A 24,283-nucleotide genomic window follows, 5' to 3' on the forward strand; every position below is an offset into this window, starting at 1 on the left:
TTGACTGTAGGAACAATGCTATTTCTTTCTTTCTCACTCTTATTCAGGATTGTGCCAAGAACTCCCCAGGTTGCAATGTAATTCGATAAATGTAAATATTAATTGAGTTTTGTTGTGATGAGGACTTAGGCTTTGAAGGTAACAGACTTGGTTCAGATCTTGGTTCTGCCACTCCATAGCTGTTTGGCTTTGGGAAAATTACTAAGCCTCTCTGAGACTATTTCCTCCTTTGTAAAGTGGGATAAATCTATCTGAGCCAGCAGAGCACCTGCATGAGAGATGTGCACTAAATATTGGTCTTTCTCACTCTCCTACGCCATCTCTCTGTTCTTCCCAGAGAAGCTGTACAGAAGGATATAGTACCTTTTAAAAATAGTTAACTAATTAATTAATTAATTTGTTTTTGGCTGCGTTGGGTCTTCGTTGCTATGCACAGGCTTTCTCTAGTTGCGGCAAGCGGGGGCTACTCTTTGTTGCGGTGCCCGGGCTTCTCATTGCGGTGGCTTCTCTTGCTGTGCTTGTTGTGGAGCACCGGTTCTAGGCACGCGGGCTTCAGTAGTTGTGGTCTGCAGGCTCAGTAGTTGTGGCCCATGGGCTTAGCTGCTCCGCGGCATGTGGGATCTTCCCTGACCAGGGCTTGAACCCATGTCCCCTGCCTTGGCAGGCAGATTCTTAACCACTGCGCCACCAGGGAAGTCCGATATAGTACTTTTTAAAGAGGGGTTTGAATTTATTTCAGATTGTGTACATTTTTCTTGTAGAAAAGATTATTCTACTATAGAAACATAAACACGCAAAACCACTCCAAATGCAGTATTCTATGGTTTAGATATTATCAGTCACATTTTATAAGTAATTGGGCAAATGCCAAAGCACTAGATACTGGGGCGTAAGAAGACTCAAATCTGGGGTGACCCCACCCCAATTTCAAGAGCAGGGTGTGCTTTTCAAATCCATGTTTCATCTGGTCTTTGTTTCTCATCCATCCTCTGTGTCTGCCTTTCTCAAGAAGGCTCAGATCCTCGGCTTTCACACCCTGCCGGCTGGCTGTGCCCCAGCTCCCGGCCTGAAACCTCTGCGTGCCTGGGTGTGCCTGCTCCCCCTGTGCATCACCAGCTTTGCCAGGGAGCTGCTGTATCGTGCACTGCTTGCTGTACCCAGAGTACCTGGACCCTTCTGGAACATGAAGTGCACCCTCCTCACCATGTGTGCAGCCCATCCCCTTACCTATATCCTGCCTGTAAGCCAGGCTTGGGGGTGACTACAGTGTGCATTCAGCTGTGTGAGGTGCTGGGATCAAAGTGAAGTTCCCAACTTTTGAAGTGGCAGGCTTGAGGGGCACACAGTGATTTAAAGTCGGGTCACCTGACTTAAAGGGGGGACTGATTGATTTAAAGCCAAGGCAGCTGACTTAAAGCCTGCGTCCCTCAGCTGCAGGACGAGACCAACTTTGGCAGTGCACGGGTTCGCTCCAAGCCAGCACTGCTGTTCAGGAAGAGATTCCAGTAGCGCCTTAGTGCAGGGGGACTTGGTCCGTTGTCTTGCCCCTGCCCTCAGAGGGGGGCCACCTGCTCTTCTGGAGAATCAGGGAGGGGGAAGTGCAGAGTCCCGGCTGGAGTTGCGGCACCGCTTGTCTGATGGCAGGGAAAGGGGGACAGGGCTGTGTGGTGTCCTGGGGCTGGACTCACCAGGTCGACTCAGCCTCTCAGCCTCCTAACCTCCCCCCCACACACTCCACAAGAGTTTCCAATAATATGTAATTGCGCCTTAGGTTCTCGGTCTTCAAACTCATCCCCAGGCTCCCAGGTCCCTTGATTCAGCCAATTCCTCTGTGCTCTTTCTTCTATTAGATACAGTCCCAGAGGGAGGGGCTGGGGGATGGGACTGGAGGGATGCCGGCAGCACTGGCCTCAGCTGACTAAAGAGATCCGGGGCCTGCGCTATCACACATGTGCGAGGACCCTTAAGGCGGAATCGAGGGGGCCAGTTAGAGGCAGTCCTTGCTGCCTCAAGTGAGTATGGATCACCGTTGGGTGGGGAGCACGCTGACCCCTGAGAAGTACTGTTAGGAGGATGTGTTCCTCCCTCGGCTTCAAGGACGTGGGTGGGCTTCAGGGCTCCAGTTCCCCTCCAGGCCTCCAGGTCCGACTGCACCGCAGCGGCCTTGCAGACCCGCCTTCCTGTCCCAGAACTTGCCAGGCTCCAGGAAGAATCCAGACAGCAGAGATGGTGCCTGAGGGCTCCAGCTTGAAAAGTGCTGTCCCTGGGGACCCAACAGTGGAGGGAGGAAGGGTGAAGGGAGTGGGGGTGTGGGGTCGGGAGGGGTGGCTGCCCTGGGAGACGTTGAGAGAGAAATATCGCCCCCCACACCCCCTGCCCCTGCAACTGACCCATTGATGCCATAGGATCTCAGGGCCTTTTAGTCAGAGATGCCTCTGCTTCTTTACTCCTGTGTTCAAAACTATGCAAAACCAACTCTTCATCCTCTTGCTGCCTTGCCAGGACTTTTAAAGCACTGTTCTTTTGAAGCACTCGGTCCCTAAACTGCAGTTTGGAGCTGTCCCAGCTATTTAAAAGTGTTCTCCTTAAACCGAGACTAAATCCTACTCTTTTGGAAAAACGGCCTTCACTTCACTGGAGATCGTCTTTTCTGCCCATTCCTTCCTTCTACTGCCCTCTTAAGAACCCCTGTGCTCAAAGAGCTTGGTGATTTATTTTTTGCTTGATGTCAAAAAGAAACCTTCCCCATGCACCCCAAAAAGCTTTCCTGGAACATAGGTGTTTCACAACCATGACAGTGTTTTGCAGTTAGTATACACTGGGTAGAGTGCCTAGCAATCCCTCCAAGAGCCAGAGGTGAGCAGACCTTTACTTATTTGATTGGATGTCGTTCAAGTTTAGGAAGGTCCCATTCTTATGACCCAGCAGGTAAGACAGAGCCCTGGATGGCTGTGGCTGTGATTAGATAACTTCTGATGATTTTATTTCCCTTACTGAGCTGCTGCTTCTAGGTTAAATTCGTTTTATTACCTGTCCATTTTTAAAGAAAGGCTGACAAAGTCACTGTAATAGGTCAGGAGTCTGAACTCAGGGTTGGTCAAAGGTACTCACAGGGAGGAAGGTGGATAAAAATAGGTGGGTAAAATAGGAGGGTTGGCAAGTACAGCCAGGACACCCGTGTTCATCATGCATACTAATAAAGGCCAGAATCTCCTCATTTATCTCTGGTGGGAAGTTCTGATGGTTTCACAGGATCAAACTCAAATCATATTCAAACTAGGGGATTTCCCTGAGCATAAAAGGAAGTATCCGTCCCTAGCAGGAGTCGCTGCAGAGGAATAAAGACGTAGATGTAGAGAACGGACCTGAGGACACAGGGAGCGGGAAGGGTAAGCTGGGATGAAGTGAGAGAGTGGCGTGGACATATATACACTACCAAAGGTGAAATAGATAGCTATTGGGAAGCAGCTGCATATAGCACAGGGAGATCAGCTCAGTGCTTTGTGACCACCTAGAGGGGTGGGATAGGGAAGGTGGGAGGGAGACACAAGAGGGAGAGGATATGGGGATATATGTATACGAATAGTTGATTCACTTTGTTATACAGCAGAAGCTAACACAACAAGGTAAAGCAATTATACTCCAATAAAGATGTTAAGGACAACAACAACAACAACAAAAAAAACCCAAAATCTAAGTCAATCAAGCCAACGGAGACAATGTAAGTGTTTACAGTTCAAGAAATCCACAAGGGAATCCTTTATTCTGTAGGCAATGAATGGTCCATTCGAAAAGGAAAAAAACTTTCTAAAATGTTGTCTTTCCATTTATTGTTCAGAACATCATTTTTATACCTCTGCATTTCTTACTATTCAAAGCCAAGTCACGTGAGTTACAGGGAAGCAGCTGATGGATTTAAAGTTGGGTCGCTTGATCTAAAAACCAGTGGCAGTTGATTGATTTAAATCCCGGTCATATGACATGAGGAGGGGGTGCTAAAAACTGCTTTTTCATCTCTGGCTCAGAATATCATATTTACCTTGGTTTTTCTTATGATTTAGAAAACTTGAGCTGTCTCTCCTTGGAATCATCAGGAGAAAAATACAGTATTTCAGGTTCATTCTTGAAACCAACTTCTCACGGTTAAGGTGTATTGGCTAAAAGATCTTCCTTCTTCAAGAGATTCCAAACCTCTGTAAGACACTTCATTGTAATTGGAGAAAAAAGAAGAATGAATTCAGGCCAGCAGCTGCAGGAGGCCAAGGCAGCCCCCAGGACTAGGGAAGGAGGAGGAGGAAGGGCTGAGAGTTGCCATTAGAGCAGACAACCTCCAGAGGGCGCTGAAGCACCGGCAGAGCCCACCTGCCACTCCCAGTTTGGCACTCCAGGGTCAGATTTGGGTTTGGAGATGGGGTTGCTGTAACCCCAAGGAGGTGAGCAGAGAGGAGGAGTTGATTACCGGTCTCCTCTGACTCTCTGACCCAAATTGCCTGGCTTCACAGGGGGGACAGGGTTTTGCTTTCAGCAAACTGATGGGGCACTTCCAGGCTGGTCGGGTTGCCCAGTGGCCCGACAGCCTGACAGGCTGACTGCGGTGTGACCGCCCTTTGTTTCTCCAGAATCTGTGCATCAGGAGGTGCATGGGCGCGGGAGCCCATCCACCGCCCCTCCCCCCAAGGGGGATGGCACCTTCCCTGGCTGTACCCTATGATCACCAGGTACTTGAAATGAATGCAAGATTTTTGACTTCAAGGAAAAGCTCGCATAACCGTTTCTTCCTCATAATGTGTGGGATTTACTATAATGGAAGGACATTAGAAAGAACAGGTAGAAAACTCACCTGTTGGTCTCCATGTAGGAGTTTATTTTGCATGAATCCCTCCTACGTGAGTAGATAGCAGAGGTTTATTTTTGTTCCCGTGTGTGTAGTTGTGGCAGAGGATGTAGGTATGGTGATTTGAAGCCCTCAAAGAAATATTCTCAGAACTCTCAAGATTTGTCTTGATCGGAACCGAAAGAGACCTGGAAAAGGAGGAAAAGAAAAGGAAGAGGGAGAACGAATGACTGTTTCTCAGTAAATTCACCTTCCTGGTTGATTGTTCTGTCTTCTCATTTCTTTTAACTTCTATGTATGTCTAATGGAATAATGTAGAAAGGCTGATTTTTATGCTTTAAAAGATTTTACATCACAAAGAAACTAGAAGTGGCTAACAGAACTTATTCAAATCAATTTTGCATAGAGACTTTGATATTAAATTTGGATACTAAAATGGGTTTATCCCAATTTTCTCTTTCTTTTTGAGCGAATATTTGTAACATATTTTTGTAGATAATAATTTATCCTAGATATACAAAATTGTGAGAATGGGTACCATTTTTTACCACTTAAATGATTTCTTTTAAATGAATAGATTGTACACTTTAAATGCCAATGTTGTGTCTTACGTGTTGTTTTTTAATTCCTTGATTTCCAAAACTTGTGTTTATTTAATTGATTTCTATCTAATAATCTGTGTCTCCCCTTTATAGTTTCTTACTTTATATTTTATTGATCTATAGTTAATTTACATTATTATATTAGTTTCAGAGGTACAGCATAGTGATTCATAAATGTTTAGGTTCTTCTCCATTTATAGTTATTATAAAAGAGTGGCTATATTCCCCATGCTATACAGTACATCACTGTAGATTATTGATTTTATACATAGTGGATTGTACCTCAAAATCTCCTACCACTATTTTGCTCCTCCACCCTATCTCTCCCTGCTGGTAACCACTAGTCTGTTCTTTAATTTGTGAGTCTGTTTTTTTGTTGTTATTGTATTCAATTTTTTAGATGCCACGTGTAAGTGATAACATACCATGCTTGTTTTCTCATACCATACCATGCTTTTTTTCTCATAACATGCCATGCTTGTTTTCTCTGCGGCTTATTTTACTAAGCATAATACCCTCCAAATCCATCCATGTTCTTGCAAATGGCAAAATTTCATTTTTTGCTGAAGTCATCATAAAAAATCTTTTTTATCCACTAAGCTATTGATGAACACTTAGTTTGACTCTATATCTTGGCTATGGCAAATAACACTGTTATGAACATTGGTGTGCAGTTATTTTTTTTTTTGAAATAGTGTTTTTGTTTTCTTCTGATATGCCCAACAGTGAAATTGCTGGATATTATGGTAGTTCTATTTTTAGTTTTTTGTGGAACCTCCATTCTGCTTTCCACAGTAGCTGCACTACTTCACATTCACATCAAGAGTGTACAAGAGTTTCCCTTTCTCCACATCCTCACTAACCTTTGTTATTTGTGATCTTTTGGATGACAGCCATTCTGACAAGACTGAGGTGATATATCTCATAGTTTTGATTTGCATTTTACTGCCGATTAGCTATGTTTAGCATCTTTGTGAGTTCTGGCTGTCTATATGTAGTTTTTCCTTGGAAAAAATGTCTATTTAGGGCTTCTCATTTTTTTAAAAAAGATTTTGGGTGTTTTTTTGATATTGAGTTGTATGTGCTGTTTCTGTAGTTTAGGTATGAACCCTTGCTTGGTCATCTTTTTTGATGTTAACCTCTTATCATGTGCAAATATTGTCTCTCCCTCAGCAGGTTGTCTTTTCATTTTGTCTTTGGTTTCCTTTGCTGTGCAAAATCTTTTAAGTTTAGTGAAGTCCCATTTGTTTATTTTTGCTTTTGTTTCATTTGCCTTAGTAGACTGAACCTAAAACTGTTGCTATCATTTATGTTGAAGAATGTTCTATATTTTCCTCTAGGGGTTTTATGGTTTCTGGTCCTACATTTAGGTCTTTATTCAGTTTTGCATTTATTTTATATATGGTGTGCTAAAATAATCTAATTTTATTCTTTTCCATGTAGCTGACCAGTTTTCCCAGTACCACTTATTGAAGAGACAGTTTTTTCTCCATATTGCCTGCTTTGTCATAAATCAATTAAATATAAGTGTGTGGGCTTACTTCTGGGATCTCTATTCTATTCCAGTGATCTTTGTGTCTGTTTTTGCTCTGGTACCTTTCTCTTTGATTACTGTCACTTTGCAGTATAGTCTGAAGTCAAGGTGCATGATGCCTCCAGCTGTGTTCTTTCTCAAGATTGTTTGGCTATTTGGGGTCTTTGTGTTTCTATACAAATTTTAAAATTACTTTTTCAAGTTCTGTGAAAATGCTTTGGTATTCTGATAGGGATTGCATTAAATCTGTAGATTGTCTTTGGTAGTATGGTTATTTTATCAGTATTAATTCTTCCAGTCGATGCACATGCTATATTTTTCCATCTTTTTGTGTTGTCTTCAACTTCTTTCACCAATGGCTGATAGATTTCTGAGCACATGTCTTTTACCTGCTTAGGTGTGTTTATTCCTAGGTATCTTATTCTTTTTGATGTCATTGCATATGGTATAGTTTTCTTAATTTTTCTTTCTGACAGCTTTGAGTTTTGTTTTTTCTTCTTTTTCTAATTCCTTCAGGTGTAATGTTAGGTTGTTTATGTGATATTTTTCTTGATTCCTAAGAATAAGCTTGTATCACTATAACTTCCCCCTGTGAACTGCGTTGGCTGTGTCCCATAGATTTTGGATCATTTTGTGTTCATTTTCATTTGTCTTGGGTATTTTTAGAATCCCTCTTTAATTTCTTCAGTGTTCCTTTCTTCCCCTTTTATTCCCTTCATCTGTGATGTGAGGACTATCTTTAATATTATGTTTGGATTTCTTTCAGTTTTGTTTATATGTGTGTGTGTGTGTGTGTGTGTGTGTGTGTGTGTGTGTGTGTGTGTGTGATTATTTAAGTTGCTGAGCTCTTAATTTCACATGGACACTAACAACCCTGTATTGTTACTCTGCTCCCCCACAGTTACTGAATTTGACCTTATATTTTACATCTACTTGTTTTGTGTGTCCCTTAACTTCTTATTGTGAATATAGATGATTTTATTACTGTTTTTTTTTTCATCCTTCCTATTAGCTGTGTCCATGGTTGATTTACTACCTTTGTTGAATATTTGCCTTAACCAATGAGGTTTTTCCTTTAGTAAGTTTCCTTTCCTAATTTTTATGTTTCAATCGTGACCTTTTCTTTTTCACTTAGAAAAGCCCCTTTAAGATTTCTCATAAAGCTGGTTTGGCGATGCTGAGCTCTTTTAGTTTTGCTTCTCTGTAAAACTTTAGATCTCACCATCAAATCTGAAGGAGAGCCTTGCTGGGTAGAGTATTTTTGCTTATAGGCTTTTCCCTTTCATGACTTTAAATATACCATGCCACTCCCTTCTGGCATGCAGAGGTTATCCTGAAAAGTCAGCAGATAACTTTATGCAATTTCCCATGTTTGTAACTTGTTGCTTTTCCTTTGCTCCTTTTAATAGTGTCTTTTTATCTTTATTTTTTTTTTTCCATTTTAATTACAATGAGTCTTGGTGTGGTCCTCTTTGGGTTGATCCTGTTTTGGCCTTACTGTGTTTACTGGACTTGGATGTCTGTTTTCTTTCCCAGGTTAGGGAAGTTTTCAACTCTTATGTCTTCAGGTATGTTCTACACTGCTTTGTCTTTCCTTTTTGCTTCTGGGACCAGTATAATGCAAATATTAGTACACTTGATGTTGTTTCACAAGTCTGTTCAGCTTTCCTCATTTCATTTTAATCTATTGTTTTACTGTTCATCTTCAGTGATTGCCAGTACTCTGTCCTTCAGTTTTCTGATTCATTCCTCTGTATCATTGAGTCTACAGTAGTTTCCTTTAATGTATTTTTCATTTCAGTTATTGTATTCCTCATCTCTGTTTTGTTGTTCTTTAATGGTCTAACTCTTTTTAAAAAAAAATTCTAACTTCTTGCTCTGGTCGTCCATTCTTCTCCTGAGTTCTTTGATCATCTTTACAGTCATTACCTTGAACCCTTTGTTGAGGAGATTGGCTATCTCCACTTCACTTAGATCTTCTTCTGAATTCTTATCTTGGTCCTTCATTTGGATCGTGTTTCTGTGTCACCTCATTTTTCTTAACTTCCTGTTTTTATTGCTATGTGTGTAGTAGGTTCGTTACATTCCCTGACCTTGGGGAAGTGGCCTTTTGTAGGAGCTGTCCTATGGGTCCCAGCAGCCCCCTCTCCCCTGGTCACTAGAGCTATATATTCTAGGTGTACCCCCTATGTGGGCTGCTTGGGCTCTTCTGCTGTGGTGGGCTGACTACTGTGGGTAGTCTGGTAGGCTTGGCTGCCCCCAGACTGCTTGTTTGCCAGGCTCTGCCTTGTATGGAGGCTGTCTGTGCTGCTTGGTGAGACTAAATCATAAGGCAGCTGGCTGCACAACTCTGGGGGACACCAAATCTGGTGCTGGTTCACTTATGGGTAGAATTGCAGTCCAGGTGATATCAGGGCTAGTGCCCAGTCACTGGTTCTGGGGCTATGCTGGCTACTGGGAGGAAGAGACAGGTTCTGCGTTCTGGCTGCAGGGCCCAGGAGCCACAGGGTTGGTGTTGGATCACTGTTCCTGACACAGCTCTCTGCAGGGCCGGGGGTATCCCTAATCTTGTGTTGGCATTCTGATGGGCAGGGTCAGGACCCAGCTGAGTCCATGGCTGCTTCTGGCCTGCAATTAAGTGGCCTGGTTACACAGGCTGCTGGGCTGTGGTATTCCTGGAGCTGGTGTGTGCCTGTTGGTGTATGAGGCTGATCCCACTGCTAAAGCAGGTTTGCTGTTGGGTAGGTCCAAGCTCCATCCAGTCCCTGTGCAGTTACCACCTGCTGATGGTGAGGCTGACTCCAAGGCCAGAGCAGGCTCACTTGTCAGAGGGGCCAGGGACTCTGGGGCTGGTGCCTGTCCACTGAGGTGTGGAGGCTGGTCCTGGGGCTTTTGGTGGCTGGACCCATGTCCAGGGGCAGCTGTGCACTGAGAGGATCTGAAGGCAGCCTGTTTGCTGGTGGATGGGGCTATGCCCCTGCTCAGTTAGTTGCTTGGCCTGCAGCATCCTAGTACTTGTGTCTGTAGTCTGGTGGAAATGGGTGGGGCTCGGTCCTGAGGCTGATAAGCTACAGGGAGGATTCTGAAATTATGCTTGCTGGTACCAGCGTCCACGAGGTAGAAGGAGCTCCCCCGAATGGCTGCTGCCAGTGTCTCTGTCCCTGAGGCTGTGCTGTAGTTGCCTCTTGCCTCTCTGGGAGACTCTCCAAGATTAGGAGGTAGGTGTGACCCGGGATCCTTTCAAATGACTGCTTCTGTTCTGATTCTCAGATCATGTGGGATTTTGTGAGCATCTTTTAAGAGTGGAATCTCTATTTCCCACATCCCTCTGGCTCTCTGGAAAATAAGCACTACTGGTCTTCAAAGCCCAACTTTCTAGGAGCTCTTCTTTCCACAACAGGATCCCTGGGCTTGGGAGCCTGATGTTGGCTTCATACCCCTTGCTACCTGGGAGCACCTCTGAAATTGTAATTATTCTCCCATTTGTGGGCCACCCACTTGGTGGTATGGGTCTTGACTCTACTGAGATTTTGCCCTTCCTTTCTGTCTTGTCGAGGTGCCTTCCTTATATCTTTAGCTGTAAAACATCTTTTATGGTAGGTCCCGGCCTTTTTCATCAATTGCTGTTCTGTAAACAGTTGTGACTTTGGTGTGCCCATGAGAGGCATCAAGCTCTGGGTCTTTGAATGCTACCATGTTGGACAATCTCTCTACTTCATTCCTAAATCATATTATTTAAGTTTTCTTAGTATCTTATTTGATTAGCGACAGTTTGAAATTTATTATCACTCATGTTTACTTCGCCTGTTTAAAAAAATTGAATAGTGCATTCATTCAGTTTGAAATGAAGGTAGTGACCTGTGAATTTCCATACCTCAAAAAGCAAGGATAGGACAAAAGCCTTTTCTATTTGTGTTACCCTCAAACTCTGCACCCCACCCCAGCCTGGGGATTAACCTCTTGCACCCATGCTCACCTTCTGTTTTCGGACCGTTAACCATCATTGCATCTGTATGTGTGTTGACAAAGTGAACTCTAGTCTTTGCAGTTTTTGTGTTTTGTTTTTTTGGTTTAGGGAACAGTCCTACTATGAATGTACATTTACTGCTCTACTGAAGTTCATATATAAACCTGTCAAGCACATTACCAGAATTGGAATTGCTTGTATATACACTTTGATAAATTTTAGAGACAATGGTAGAACAGAAGTAAATTGTATTTCAAATGCCACAATATTCTCACACCATGAAAACCCTTCCCTTTTTAATATATTTGTGTGTAGTTTATCTTTATGCCCATACTATATTTCCCAGAGATGGGTAAGTGTTATGTTTCTTGCTGGCACATTTACCGTATTGTTCAAAGGCAGGCGTTTAGTGGTTTTAGCATGATCCTATTTCCATGAACTCGCAAATACAAGATCTTCTCTCACACTGTCTTTTACTCCCTGCTGTTTTATATTGCCCTCCTAATTCTCAGTCCTGGTCTTTCTTTATGTTCTTCATCAACCTGGATAGGTTATACTATTTTCTCCCTTATTCAAGACCAATAGAATAGAATCGAATACAACACCCAGAAATAAACCCTGATATATGGCCAAATGATTTTTGACAAGTTGCCAAGACTTTTCAAAGTAGAAAGGATAGTATTTTCAACACATGGTGCTGAGAAGTCTTGTGGGCAACATGCTAAAGAAGGAAGATGGACCCTTACCTAACATCATATGCAAAAATTAATGAAAACGTATCAAGAAACTAAATATAAGACCTAATAATATAAAAAGTCTTAGAAGAAGATAGAGGACAAGAGCTTCATGATATTGGATTTGGCAGTGTTTTCCTCCATATGAAACGAAGGAACGACAAAGGTACAGCTAACAAAAAAATAAACAATTTTCAGTACATAAGTTAAAAAAAATGTGTATCAAAGAAATGTAAACAGAATAAAATGGCAACCCACAAGATGGGAGAAAATATTTCAGAGCCATCTATCTGACAAGAGATTTCTATTCAGAATATACAGAGAACTCCTACAACTGAACAAAAAGCAAACACCCTGATTCAAAAATGGATAAAAGACTTGAATAGATGGTTCTTCACAAAGATGTACAAATGACTAAGCACTTGAATAGATGCTCCATATCACTAAATGCATGTTTATATATTTGTGTGCATGCATATACACACAAGCACACACACACACACACAAGCAGAAAACGACTATTGGTGAGGATGTGAGGGAGTTGGAACCATTGTGCTATGTCAGAGGGAATGCAGAATGATACAGCTGCTTTGCAAAAGAGTATGGCAATTTTTCAGATATTGAAAAATAGACTTACTACATGATCCAGGAATTTTACTATGAGGTATACCCAAAGGTATTGAAATCAGGGTCTTAAAGAAATATTTGTACTCCAGTGTTTAGAGCAGTAATAATCACAGTAGCTAAAATATGAAAGCAACCTAAGTGTTCATCCACTAGTTCCTGGATAAGCAAAGTGTGGTATACCCATATAATACAGTATTATTCAGTGTTAAAAAGGAAAAGATCTAGGAATATGCTACAACATGGATGAATCTTGAGGAAATTTAGCTACCAAAAATGCCATTTTTATGACTTTTAGTGAGTCATAACAATACAACTACTTATTTCAATTATATGGGGGTACTTAGTGTAGTCAAAACCATAGAAATTGGGAGGGTAATGACGCTTTTCAGGTGGTTATGGAACAAAAAGGAAAGTTATATTTAAAGGATATAGGGTGACAGTTTTAAAACGTAGAAAAGAATTAGAAAGATAAATGGTGATGTTGATCGCCCAATAATATGAATGCATTTAATATCACTGAACGGTGCACTTTATTATAACTAACATGTTATATTTTATGTTATTTGATTTTACCAACATACAAAATTGGGAAAGAATGTAATATCAGGAAAGGGAGTGGACCTGGGATAGAGCAGAGAGTAATCAGAAGGGTGAGACACTGCATATGTTGAAGAAGAAGAGCTGAGAGTCTTCATTGGCCAGAAGAGACTTTATAAAAGAGAAAAAAAAAAAATTACTCTGAGGGTGTATTAGATAGATATCTGTGGGTGTGCTGCTATCTCCCATGGGTTATCTTAAAGAGTCTTTAATAAAGTCCATAAGGCTTGCTGAGGCTTTTTAAAAAACTGGATTCCCTAGGAGATAATTAGAGGGTGGTACTTAAGTCTATGTCTAGGTTGACAGATTTTGCAGGGAAGACGAACCTGAGAACAGTGGAGGTCTTAAGAGTGTAAGTACATGGAAATTAGAAAAAAATAATAATAAAGGGAATTAGGAAAACTTTGGACTTTGAAGGTCATGTATTATTACTGAGTCAGACCTGAGGTTTCTAAGGAGTTATATACACAGTTGCTATTTGGATTACTTGTTGATAAAGATAAGTGGAAAAACTAGAGTCGTTCCCAAGTGTAGGTAAGATATAATGAGAGGATGGAGGTGGAAAGTAGGGAGACCCAGAGAAAAGTGGGAAGGTCATATTGGGCCAAGACGGTGGTAATATCCAACAGAACAGACGGTAGGACAGACGATGGATTCATCTTTTTTATTTCGCCTCCCCCCCTCATCCTTAATAATTCTTTGGGAATATTTCACTGCTCTGTGATGCAGGTACAGAATTCGAGTGAGGAGGCTACACCTTCAGTGTCCAGCTGTCTGAGTCCTCAGTGTGCTTCAAATGATGGAGAACTATTGCTTCCTTATGAGAAGGGTTAGTACCTCGTAGCTAAGCTTAAGCTGGAGCTTATGCAATATTGATTCCATTTTATATATACTGTTGGCATGGAGGTTCCTCCTCCTCTTTTCTTGAACATTATGAAATGAATCTATATTTCTCAGTATTTGGGTATATCAGATAAATACGTTAAGTAAAGGAATCTTATATATTGCTCCCTGCATAGTTTGCTCTTTCTTGTTTCTCTTTTACCTTTACTAAATTAGCACAGGGAGAGACCTTGAAATGTTCTAATCAGGAGAGATTAGAACATCATATTTCTAGAGAGGTTGGTTGGACAGAGCAGGGGTCCCAGTGAGAATCCAAGCTTCTGTTTCTACTTGGAAGTGTACCTGTGTAGAATAGAGGGCTCCAGGAAATATCCTAGAATATTCCAATGTCCCTGTGGGAGATCATTAAGAGAGGCAGGATCTGGTACCAGATCAGTGTACTATGACATGTTTGTCAGTCATCTGATGTGAGATTCTCAGAGCCAATCCCATATGGTAGGGCTGAGTGCAGAGTGATGAAGAACCTGTGAAAGCCTTTGATTGCATGTTAAAGATGAAGCTCTGATTTCGGGGAGAATTTTCTTACCTGACTGAATGTCACCCTTCTGTGGGGATGAGATTCTGTGCTTTTCCTCTGTTGATGACCACTGACTGCAAATCATTAGAGGATCATGTCTAGAAAACATTCTTTATTTAATTTCTTAAAGAAGAAAGCATAGAAAATTTTTTATCCACTTTCAAATTGAGGATCAAGGGGAATGACATCAGTGAAAATGTCAGAGTAGGGAGCTCTGGCTTGTGTCCATCCCCAGAAACACTGACATACGTGGTAAAACCTGTCAAAATGACCCTATCAACACATGTAAGTTTTCTTTTCTTTTCACGCTGTAGATTTATCTTTCATTGAAACTTGACTTACTACAGGATGTGGAGAATCAACAGGGAAGTAGAAACTGTATTTCCTGATGAGAGAATCACTACGTCACATTAGCTGTTCTGAACTCTGCCTTACTCACCGTGACTCTAATTAAAACAAACAAACAAACAAAACACTTTTTTTTTTGGTAAGTCAGTTCTGACATTTCCTCGTTAAAGACAAGGTAACAGATACAGACTTAGATCTACCAGAATTGAGCAAACTTTTGATTGTACCTGTGTTGAACATATGAGCATGACCTGCTACAAATCTTCATTATACTTATTGCCACAACGGACAAATTCCCTTTTTCCACTCCTGATATGTTGCATGTAAGGAATGCATAGGTCACTAACCCCAGCTGGTCACAGGTAAACTCTGCCACATGGATTACTGCATGTTTTCCTGCTGGAAGACCACACATTCTCGAGGATCATGCCTGCAGAGTATCTGGGCTCTTCTTTTTTTCTGGATAAAGGTTAGATAATCACCTAATTTTATGAGAAATATATAAATTGTATTTGCATATTCTTCAGGTTTTTATTTATCCATTCTCTTTCAAGTCCTAAGTGCAAATATTAAAGTGATTTCCAAGAGGGTGGTATGTAAGACAGCTCCAAAATTAGCAAGAAATCATAATACAATTGTGAATGCATTAATGTGTGATTAATATGTAGATACTTATGTAAATGCAAGTTTAGTAATGCTTTGTGGAGAGCTTCAGAATCTAGGTATTAAAAAAAAAAAAAAGAAGGAGTTCTTGAAACTCTCAGGGAATTATAGAGAAGTCTTTGTGTCTATAAATATCATTCTGAAATAATGCATATTCTCAGAAATAAACTAGGCATAACATTGTAGGAAAAAACTTCATGAAATGAAAGAGCATGTGAGATGGCCATACAAGAAAAAGAATATTCTCAGAGAATAATGAACAGTGTGGAGTTCAGCAGAAGGGTCATACACATTCAGAGAGCAAAACTTTGGAGAGCCTAATTGTGAGTTCCTCATATTTCATCTTTGGAGACACGGTAGTCATTTGAAATATGATGTTATAAGATGACGTTAACATACTTAAATACTTTCGTTTAGAAATGACCACTTAGAACCAGAGTAAATGAAAGAGAACACAACATTATGTTTATGTTGAATTTTAAAGACCTCAGGTGAGTGCTGATTATTTAAAAATGCATGATGTCTTTCACTGCAAAGTAAATGAGCTGTTACAGTGGAGGATTACTGGACTGAATGTCAATATTATGACATAGTATGAGTGTGTTTCGTGTTTGGTAATTGCAATCATTGTTGCTTTTGTTGTGGTCATCCATTTACAGTGCTTGGTGTCAGTTGATTTATCTCTTGTAAAAATAAAATACAGTCTGTGTGTGTGTGAAAAAAAAAAACATACATGATGTCTTGACTAAAGTTGTATGGAATTTGAGATCTGGAAAAAAGCATTTCTTTTCTGTAATGCTAGGATGATAATTGGACATTTTTGCAAGAAAGAGATTTCAGGATGCAAATCTCGTGTCTCTAAGGTGGGAAGTCAGTTCATGGTGGAACATTCTATTAAACTTGTGTGAGTGGAGAAATATTTCTTTGGAAGGAAGAGGTCACGAATCCCTTTTTAATAGTTAATGGTTTATAGCATACCGAATGAGCAAAATGGCTATTTCTGAACTTTAGAAAAAAATAATATAGTTTTTCTGCATTTATAACATGAGGCTGATGTAAAATATCAAAAACTCTTTATTTTGAAAAGCAATGTAATCAATTTGACATAATTCATATATATTGAACCTGTGGTACACACACACACAGTAAAACTTACATTCAGAAAATTGTTTGCACTTAAGAAATATTTTCAAGTGTAGCTGATTTACAATGTTGTGGGTTTTTTTTAAATACATGTTTATTGGAGTATACTTACTTTATAACACTGTATTAGTTTCTGCTTTACAACAAAGTGAATCAGCTATATGTATACATATATTCCCCATATCCCCCCCCCTTGAGCCTCCCTCCCACACTCCCGATCCCACCCCTCTGGGGGACATAAAGCACCGAGCTGATCTCCCTGTGCTATGCGGCAGCTTACCACTAGCTATTTTACATTTGGTAGTGTATATATGTCAGTGCTACTCTCTCACTACGTCCCTGTCTCCCCTTGCCCCTTGTGTCCTTAAGTCCGTTCTCTACATCTGTGTCTTTATTCCTGCCCTGTCACTAGGTTCGTCAGTACCATTTTTCTAGATTCCATATATATGTGTTAGCGTACGGTATTTGTTTTTCTCTTTCTGACTTACTTCACTCTGTATGACAGACTCTAGGTCCAACCACCTCACTGCAAATAACTCAATTTTGTTCCTCTTTATGGCTGAGTAATACTCCATTGTATAGATGTGCCACATCTTCTTTATATCTTCATCTGTCGATGGACATTTAGGTTGCTTCTATGTCCTGGCTATTGTAAATAGTGCTACAGTGAACATTGTGGTACATGTATCTTTTTGAATTATGGTTTTCTCCGGGTATATGCCCAGTAGTGGGATTGCTGGGTCATATGGTAGTTCTATTTTTTAGCTTTTAAGGAATCTCCATACTGTTCTCCATAGTGGCTGTATCAGTTTACATTCCCACCAACAGTTCAGGAGGGTTCCCTTTTCTCCACACCCTCTGCAGCCTTTACACATTGTTGTATTAATTTCTGCTGTGCAGCAAAGTGATTCAGTTTTATATATATCTATCTATATCTATATATCTATATCTATATATCTATATATATTCTTTTCCATTATGGTTTATCACAGGATATTGAATATAGTTTCCTGTGCTATACGGTAGGTCTTGGTGGGTTGTCCATCCTATGTAGAATAGTTTGCTTCTGCTATTCCAAAACTCCCAATCTTTCCTTCACTCTCTCCTTGGCAACCACAACTCTCTTTTCTATATCTGTGTGTTTGTTTCTGTTTCGCTGACATGCTCATTTGTGTCCTGTTTTCGATTCCACATATAAGTGATATTATATGGTATTTGTCTTTCTCTCTCTGACTTACTTCACTTAGTATCATTATCTCTAGGTCCATCCATGTTGCTGCAAATGGCATTATTTCATTCTTTTTTATGTCTGAGTAATATCTTTTGTATACGTATACCACACCTTCTTTATACACTCATTTTTCAATGAACATTTAGGTTGTTTCCATGTCTTGGCTGTTATAAATAGTGCTGCTATGAACATAGGGTTTCATGTATCTTTTTGAATTATAGTTTTGTCTAGATATATGTCCACAAGTGGGATTGCTAGATCATATGGCAACTCTCTTTATAGTTTTTTTGAGGAACCTCCATACTGTTTTCCATAGTGGCTGCACCAACTTACATGGCCACCGACAGTGTAGAAGGGTTCCCTTTTCTCCATACCCCCTCCAGCATTTGTTAATTGTAGATTTTCTTTTTAATGATGACCATTCTGATCAGTGTGAAGTGATACCTCATTGTAATTTGGATTTGCATTTATCTAATAATTAGTGATGATGAGCACCTTTTCATGTGCCTATTGGCTCTCTGTATGTCTTCTTTGGAGAAATGTTTATTTAGGTCTTCTACCCATTTTTCCATTGAGTTATTTGTTATTTTGTTATTGAGTTGTATGAGCTGTTTGTATAGTTTGGAAATTAAGCCCTTGTCAGTCTCATCATTTGCTAATATTTTCTCCCAGTCCATAGGTTGTATTTTCATTTTGATTATGGTTTCCTTTGCTGTGCAAAAGCTTATAAGTTTGATTAGTTCCTGTTTCTTTTTTGCTTTTACAGTAAGTCCCCTACATATGAACAAGTTCTGTTCCAAGAGTGCGTTTGTAAGTTCAATTTGTTTGTAAGTCCAACAAAGTTCGCCTAGGTACCCAACTTACACAGTCGGCTGTATGGTATTGTACCGTAATAGGTTTATAATACTTTTCACGCAAACAATACATAAAAAACAAGCACAAAAACAAAGAAAGCATTTTTAATCTTACAGTACAGTAACTTGAAAAGTACAGTAATACAGTACAACAGCTAGGATACTCGGGCTGGCATCGAGGGAACAGGCGAGCAGAGTTACTGATTGGAGGAGGGAGGGGAGGTGGGAGATGGTAGGGGTGAAGGATTATCAACAGTAGGAGACAGAGGGCAAGCTGCAATTTCACTCATACCTGACGTTGATGGCAAAGGTTCTGGTTCCTTGCTGGATTTAATTCTATCTACCCTCTTGAAAGAATGATCCATTGATGTCTGGGTAGTAGCTCTTTTTTTCTCATCATAGATGACAAGGTAACACTGGATTGCAATCTGAATGGCTGCTGCCACCTTTGGGTCCCATTCTAGGTTCGGGTCCTGTGCCTCAAAAACTAACAGTGCTTCCTCAGATAACAAAGATTCCCTTGCCATTTTCTGTGTCGTGAATCTCTTCAGTTCTTCAGTTACTTTTTCTTCCTCCTGTCCCTCTTCATCCTTTCTGTGGGCCTCCAATTCCATCAGTAAGCTCCTCATGTTGCACAGCAAGGAGTTCAGCGAAATCGTCCTCTTGCAGATCTAGCTCCAGCTTCTCGCTGAGGGTCACTACGTTGCTGAAGACCTCTTCGGACTTCTGATCTACCTTCTCAAATCCACAAAAATCATGAACAAACTGTGGGCAAAGGTTCTTCCAAACCCCATTCATCGTGACCGCCATACCCTCACACCATGCAAAGTCAATGTTTTTTTATGGTCTTGTAGATGTTATAGTCCTCCCAAAGCTGTCCCTAGGTTGTTCCTGATTTGTCACTTACCTTTACTGCCTGACAAAAAGTGTGACATAAATAATATTTCTTGAAAGTCGCTATAACGCCCTGGTCCATAGGTTGGATGAGCAACGTAGTATTTGGTGACAGATGCAGTACTTTGACGTTGGGATGAAAGTCATCCATGAATGGGGGGTGGCCCAGAGCATAGTCGAGCAGCAAAAGAATGTTTTGCTGGAACGTCCTTCTCCAAGCAATATTTCTCTACATCTGGGATAAAGTGGTGGCAAAACCAGTCCTGGAACGTGGCCTGTGTAATCCGGGATTTGGGGTTACGCTTCCACACAACAGGAAGAGAGCCCTTGGCTATGTTTTTAAGGGTTCTTGGGTTCTGTGAATGATAAACTAAGAGAGGTTTCAGCTTCAATTCACCGGAAGCATTGCCACCAAACAACAGTTAGCCTATCCTTTGCTGCTTTACAGCCCGGCATCAACTTTTCCTCCTTACTGACGTAACTTCGGTCTGGCATCCTCTTCCAGTACAGTTGTGTCTCATCCACATTAAAAACCTGGTTGGGTAAATACACACCATCATCAATAATTTCTCAAAGTGTTTCTGGAAGTTCCTGGACAGCTATCCTATCTGCACTTGCTGTCTCTCCACTTACTTTTACATTGTGAAGGCTGGCTCTAGCCTTGAACCGATGAAACCAGCCATGGCTGGCATTAAAAGATGTGCCCTCTGATTCTTTGCCATGTTTCTTCTTCAAGTCTTCATAAAGGCTTTTAGCTTTCTCTTGAATCAGCGTTAAGTTGAGCAGGACTCAGCGCTGATGTTGATCCTGCATCCGCACACTGAGAAGTTTCTCCATCTCCTCCATCACTTTTCCATGCTTCTTGGATATTGTGTCAACATCGTCGGCACAGCAGACTTCACATGTTCCATGATCTTGTCCTTGTTCTTTAGATTCGTGCCAATGATTGAATGATTCATATTGTAAGAATGAGCGATGTCTAACATCTTTTTGCCTCGCTCCACTCTCTCAATTACTTTCACTTTTGTTTCCGTCATTATCGCTTGGCGCTTCTTAACAGTACCAGCTACATCACCTCTGCTTTTACGCTTGCTTCCAGACATCTTGGGCTTGAAATAAAGGTACTGTACTACTGTACTCTATACAGTACTGTAAAGTACACAAAAGCACAACCACATATAGAGGAAGCACGCACGTGACAATGTATGCCAGACACGTGAACTAACTTACATGATTGGACACGCGAATGGACGTTTGCATCTTTGAAAGTTTGCAACTTGAAGGTTCGTATGTAGGTGACTTACTGTATTTGTACTGCCTAGGGAGAACTACCTAGGAAAATTTTGGTATGACTTATGTCAGAGAATGTTTTGCTTATGTTCTCTTCTAGGAGTTATAAGGTGTCCTATCTTATATTTAAGCATATAAGCCGTTTTGAGTTTATTTTTGTGTATGGTGTGAGGGTATGTTCTGACTTCACTGATTTGCATACGGCTCTCCAACTTTCAAAACACCACTTGCTGAAGAGACTGTCTTTTCCCCATTGTATATTCTTGCCTCCTCTGTCAAAGATTAATTGACCATAGGTGTGTGGGTTTATTCCTTAGCTCTCTATTCTATTCCATTGATCCATGTATCTCTTTCTGTGCCAATACAATGCGGCTTTGATTACTGTAACTTTGTAGTATTTTCTGAAGTTTAGGAGGGTTATGCCTCCTGCTTTGTTCTTTTTCCTGGGGATTGTGTTCACATTTCTGACTTTTTATGGTTCCAGATACATTTTAGGATTATTTGTTCTAGTTCTGGGGAAAATGTCATGGGTAATTTGATAGGGATCACATGAAATCTGTAGATTGCTTTGGGTAGTATAGCCATTTTAACAGTATGAATTCCTCCCATCCAAGAGCGTGGGATGTCTTTCCATTTCTTTGAATCATCTTCAGCTTCCTTTACTAATGTTTTGTAGTTCTCAGTATATAAGTCTTTCACCTCCTTGGTGAGGTTTATTCCTAAGCATTTTATTTTTTTGATGCCATTAAAAAAAGGATTGCTTGTTTACATTTCCTTTCTGATATTTCATTGTTAGTGTAAAGAAATGCAACCAGGGACTTCCCTGGTGGCTCCGTGGTTGAGAATCCGCCTGCCAATACAGGGGACACGGGTTTGAGCCCTGATGCAGGAAGATCTCACATGCCTTGGAGCAACTAAACCTGTGTGCCACAACTACTTAGCCTGCACTCTAGAGCCAGTGAGCCACAAATACTGAGCCCATGTGCCACAACTACTTAAGCCTGCATGCCTAGAGCCCGTGCTCCACAATAAGAGAAGCCACTGCAATGAGAAGCCTGCGCACCACAAGAAAGTCTAGTCCCCACTGGCCACAACTAGAGAAAGCCCGTGCACAGCAATGAAGACCCAATGCAGCCAAAATAAATTTTTTAAAAAAAGAAAGAAAAACCAGGAAATGCAACCAATTTATATATGTTAATCTTGTATCCTGCTACTTTGCTGAATTTGTTTATCAGTTCTAGTAGTGTTTGTGTGGAATTTTTAGGGTTTCCTTTATATATATTATCATGTCACCTGCATATAATGACAACTTTACCTCTTCCCTTCCAATTTGGTTAGATTTTATTTCTTTTTCTTGTCTGATGGTTGTGGCTAGGACTTCCAATACTATGTTGAAGAGAAGACGTGAGAGTGGGCATCCTTGTCTTGTTCCAGATTTTAGCGGGAAGGCTTTCAGCTTATGAACGTTGAGTATTATATTGGCTGTGGGTTTGTCATAAATAGCTTTTATTATGTTGAGATATGTTTCCTCTGTACCCACGTTGGTAAGTGTTTTTACCATGAATGGATGTTGAAGCTTTTCAAATGCTTTTTCGCCATCTATTGAGATGGTCGTTTGTTTCTTGTTTTTCCTTTGTCGATGGGGTGTATCATGTTGATTGATTTGCATATGTTGAAACAGCTTTGTGAAACTGGGGTGAATCAAATTTGGTCATGGTGTATGATCCTCTTATGTGTTGTCGGATTCGGTTTTCTAATATTCAGTTGAGAATTTTTGCATCTATATTTGTCAACGATATTGGCCTGCAGTTTTCTTTTTTGGTAGTGTCTTTCTCTGTGTTTTTTTTTAAAGTCTTTATTGAATTTGTTCCAATATTGCTTCTGTTTTATGTTTTGGTTTCTTGCTTGTGAGGCATGTGGGATCTTAGCTCCAAAACCAGGGATCGAACAGGCACCCCCTGCACTGGAAGGCGAAATCTTAACTGCTGGACCACCAGAAAAGTCCCCATCTGTTTTATTTGTTTTTTTTTTTAAGTAAATTTCTTTCTTTATTTATTTTTGGATGCATTGGGCATTCGTTGCTGTGCTCGGGCTCTCTCTAGTTGTGGTGAGCGGGGACTACTCTTCGTTGTGGTGCGCAGGCTGTTCATTGTGGTGGCTTCTTTTGTTGCAGATCATGGGCTCTAGGTGCGTGGGCTTCAGCAGTTGTGGCTATCAGGCTCAGTAGTTGTGGCTCGTGGGCTGTAGAGCGCAGGCTCAGTAGTTGTGGCACACAGGCTTAGTTGCTCCATGGCATGTGGGATCTTTCCAGACCAGGTCTCGAACCTATGTCCCCTGCAGTGGCAGACAGATTCTTAACCACTGTGCCACCAGGGAAGCCCCCCTCCCCATCTGTTTTTGATATCAGCGTGATAGTGGCTTCATAGAATGTCTTTGGAAGCATTCCTTACTCTTCAATCTTTTCGAAGAGTTTGAGAAGAATCAGTGTAAGTTCTGCTTTTTATATTTGGTAGAATTTGCCTGTGAAACCATCTGATCCTGGACTTCTGTTGGTAGGGAGTTTTTTTAAATTACAGATTCTATTTTTTAAAAAATTCTATTTATTTATTTATTTTGGCTGTGTTGGGTCTTCGTTTCTGTGCAAGGGCTTTCTCTAGTTGCAGCGAGCGGGGGCCACTCTTCATCACGGTGCGTGGGCCTCTCACTATCGTGACCTCTCTTGTTGTGGAGCACGGGCTCCAGACGCTCAGGCTCAGTAGTTGTGGCTCACGGGCCCAGTTGCTCCGCGGCATGTGGGATCTTCCTAGACCAGGGCTCAAACCCGTGTCCCCTGCATTGGCAGGCAGATTCTCAACCACCGCGCCACCAGGGAAGCCCTCTATTTTGCTTTTAGTGATCAGTATGTTCAAGTTATCTATTTCTTCTTGATTCAGTTTTGTTCGGCTGTAAAAAAACAAAATATATTTTTAAGTTATGTTAGCAGCTAAATACTTACCATGTATTAGACCACAAAAGAGAGAAGAAAAAATATTAAAATATTTTTTCAAATAAACAAGTATTGAAATGTTTTAAAGAAATTGGTATAATAATACTAATTACAATAATGACAAATTGTTCTGAACTTAAAGACTACTTATATCTAAGATGCATATTATATGCTTATTGTTTTATTGTTTTTAAATACATGGCATGTTTTCTCCTTTCTAATGTAATTCTTTTATTTTACCTGTATATTGTGAAAAAAATTTAGTTGCACATAATATAAAAAATTACACTTTAATAGGAGATATTAATCCATTTACATTTACTATAGTACTGAAAATACTTAGGTTTAGCGTTCCATGTCATTGAGTGCTCTTTTTTATTTATTTATTTTTAAAAAAGATTTAATTTGGAGGGGGGGGCATACATTATTCATTTATTTATTTATTTATTTAATTTTAACATCTTTATTGGACTATAATTGCTTTACAATGGTGTGTTAGTCTCTGCTTTAGAACAAAGTGAATCAGCTATACATATCCATATATCCCCATATCTCCTCC

This window comes from Balaenoptera borealis, assembly GCF_965194805.1.
Source record: "Balaenoptera borealis genome assembly, chromosome: 9".
Lineage (NCBI taxonomy): Eukaryota > Metazoa > Chordata > Mammalia > Artiodactyla > Balaenopteridae > Balaenoptera > Balaenoptera borealis.